The 3179-nt window shown below is 42.4% G+C and overlaps 1 long non-coding RNA gene across 1 annotated transcript; it reads right to left on the bottom strand.

Annotated features, from left to right (window-relative positions):
• LOC130598642 (uncharacterized) lies at nt 1–1015 on the bottom strand. The gene is made up of 2 exons (XR_008972043.1): nt 302–1015; nt 1–94 (listed from the first exon to the last, which is right to left on the bottom strand). It is a non-coding gene; the product is annotated as an uncharacterized LOC130598642 (long non-coding RNA).
• Between the last annotated feature and the right edge of the window lie 2164 nt (nt 1016–3179).

The raw sequence follows: 3179 nt of genomic DNA, 5'->3' as shown, positions 1-3179 counted from the left end.
GGCTACCTCTTCTCTCCTCTGGTTCTTCCATTTCCTCCCCCTCTCTGATGCACCCTCTATCACCAGGCATCAGCAGCGGGGTCGGATTCCACTCCTGCAGTGAGAGAATGAGATTATTTCCTTCTCCATCTCCTCTTCCTCTTCCCCCACTGCTGCCAACTCCTGCAGCAGTATTTTTTCTTAATGCCTCAGGTGCAGGAATTAGGTGATTACACAGGAATTTCATCTTCCATTGAGATTAAAATGTCCCTAGCTACTGAAAACCTAACACAACAGAAGACAAATACAAATAGCAGTCCACCTCTGGATGTAGGGAAAAGGTTGTTTCCATTTCTGAATGCTTGAACTTGACAATATGCTCCCTGTTCTGGCTCTTCTTACATGCAGTGGCAATTGGTGCCAGTGTAGTTAATGCTGTGTGGCCATCCAGCCAGAGCACTCAGCTGTTGCAGTGCGAGGAAAGAATCAGTCCAAATTATATTTCTGTCTGAGCTGCTTAGGGCAGGAACGCCTGTGCACAGGGAGGCACAAGGAAAGGAAAATGAAGGCTGTGACAGCTCTGAACCCTTCGTGCCCACAGTGCTGTAGAAGTACTAGAGCTCCAGTAGTCCCTCTTTTTAGTAAAACAATCTATATAAATAGGACTTCATGGAAGTAATGTCAGTTGATACTCTGAGCTTCAGACCCTTTTCATTGCTGCACACTGGAGTTTCTCCTGTCCAGTTGACAGAAATACTGATAACCAGCTGGAGGAATGATTCATGATCATTAAAAGCCCAGAGGTGGTGGGAGGAGAGTCATCTCTGCCTTAACTCATACGGAGCAGTTGCCTCTCACCTATATTTACTGAGCAGTTTGCTGAATCAAAACAACTGAGGCAGAAATAAGGTCCCAGCTTTTCAGTTTGGATTAGTTTGGCTTCGGAAGAGTGAGTTTAAGTGTAATTTCTATGGAGAATAGTTACAGAATAGATCTCATACTTGTGCTAAGTTGTTTACACAAAATTAATGGAATCACTAGCTCAAAACACTAAAGATATCACAAGTAAATAAAATTAAATTTGGGTTGTTTTACAAAATCAAGGCTGGAAGGAAAAAGGAGGAAAAAATTCAGTCTTGGTTTAGGAGTAGCCAGCAAAATACCATAAGCTCCTTTAAATCCAATGCTAGAATGTTTTCACCTCCAAAAAAATCTAGACTGGGTGGGCAGAGACTGAAAGAAAATGTCTGTCAACTAAATATTTGAGCTACTAAATAAGGACTACTGAAGAGAATATTCAAATATGAGCATTATTTGAGAGTCTAGCCACCTGCATGCCTACTCCACATGAACTGGTAAAGAAAACTGGAAAGTTTTAAGTATCTGCAACATGATATGGACTTTTTAGTGTTAGGAAATGTGCCCAAGTTCAGCCCAGGTTAGAAATTAATTGGGCTCATTACATGATAGATGTTGAGTTGTGTGTTAATCACACCCATTCTAGTTCCTGCTACCCATGTCTCATGGCTCCTCACTAAAACCTGAAGGATCAGCTGTAGGCTGAGGGCTGGGCTTCTGTGGAACGTATGTATTTTGTTCTCATTACTCATTACAAATATCTCTGGATCTGAGAAGAGGTATGGGGCTTGCCTCTGCAGATAAACAGGAGGTGTTGGTTCCCAGAAGATTGAACTAGTCAGCAGCGATAAGACTATCAACTCGTAAAACACAACAGTCCAAACACTGAAGCGGGATAAAGTGGTCTGTGTACCAGGCAAGGAGGTTAAAAATAAACATATTGTGTGCTGTTACTGGTGGTTACCAAACAGGGAAATTCTTTTTTTTATTAACTTTTCCAAATGAATACTCTCTTGGTTGTTTTTTTGTTGCATTTGCAAGGAATTTTTGTTCCCAGATGTTTATTCTCAGTTCTTGCATAAGTAGCCCTCCCTAAATATGGTCCCAGCTCTATGCAATAATTAAGAGTGGTTTGAGGCTGCTTAGCTTGCTAGCTGTTCTTGTCAGTCACTTTCCAGCTTTGGACAGCTGGACAGCTCCAGAACACGCACATGTTATTCTGGTGATTTCTAGACATAGTGTGCCCCAGCAGCCTCTATCTTTGCTGAGCTTCCATGGCTGGTGGGGCATTTCGTTAAGAGTAAAGACTGTCAGTCTTCAAGAGGAAGATTTCCAGCTAACCCCTGGAGAAGCATTTCCCACTTGCCAATGTCTTTCATCACCCTCCCAGCTCTGAGAGGTGGCGGTGATCTCCCCTTGTCATTCAAGAGCAGTGAGAAGGAAAGTGCTCTCTTGAGATTGCACTCCAGTGCTGTCTGTGATGCCTCCAAATGTGCACCTGCATTTTTCTGTGTCACTGATGATGTTGTCTCACACATTTTGGGGATGAGAGAACCACAAGTCAAAGCAGAGGCCTTTCCCACCAGGGTGAAAAGGGCAGGACTCTTAGACAAAACCCTAGCAAAATCTTTCACTATCTTCAAAGCAAGTGACAATACATTTGAAATAAAATATTTGACCCATATAAGATAAATTCTGTTTACTTTGCTTGCATTAATAGTGTTGCCAGTGTTAGCAGGAGGAAGATGAATAAAATATGCACTACTCATTTTCCCTGCACCTGCATTTTCTCTAACACGTGCATTTTTCACTTAGAATTTGACAGGCTCTTTCAAGAAGAATATTTTTTTTGCCCCATAAACCCCATAGATGATAGGCTGGCAGTAGTGACCAGCATGGAATAATTACCAATGTAACACAGTTAAGGGCATACAGAAGGATCTGCAGGATCCATGTCACTTATCTACAGTAATGAACAGGCTCTGGACCTCTGCATTTGGTCATTAGACCACTACAGTAGTGATGCTGTTGGTATCTGGGGCCTTCAAATGGGTTGTCTGTCAACATGCTTTTGAGACCCTATTTGCATGCAACCAAGTCTGAGCTTCACCTCTAGAAAACTGTGTTTATGTACCTGCTGCTCTTTCCCTCTAGGGACTGGCCCTTAGCTCTAAGATTTGTGGCTTGCAATTTCTTTTTCTGTGGTCCTCAAAAACAGGGAAGGAAATCCCTTTTTAATTTTGCTGGCATTAAGACCCCTGATCTCATTTAGGACTTTAGCCATCCCTGGCTGAAGAATGTGGGGATATGTCCCAAATCAGACATAACATTGTTGGGAAATG

The sequence above is a fragment of the Pezoporus wallicus genome, unplaced genomic scaffold (genome assembly GCF_028554395.1).
Source record: "Pezoporus wallicus isolate ANWC-B61680 ecotype Strahan unplaced genomic scaffold, APGP_CSIRO_Pwel_v1 contig_3815, whole genome shotgun sequence".
Taxonomy (NCBI): Eukaryota; Metazoa; Chordata; class Aves; order Psittaciformes; family Psittacidae; genus Pezoporus; species Pezoporus wallicus.
This window is presented reverse-complemented; position numbering and strand designations above follow the sequence as displayed.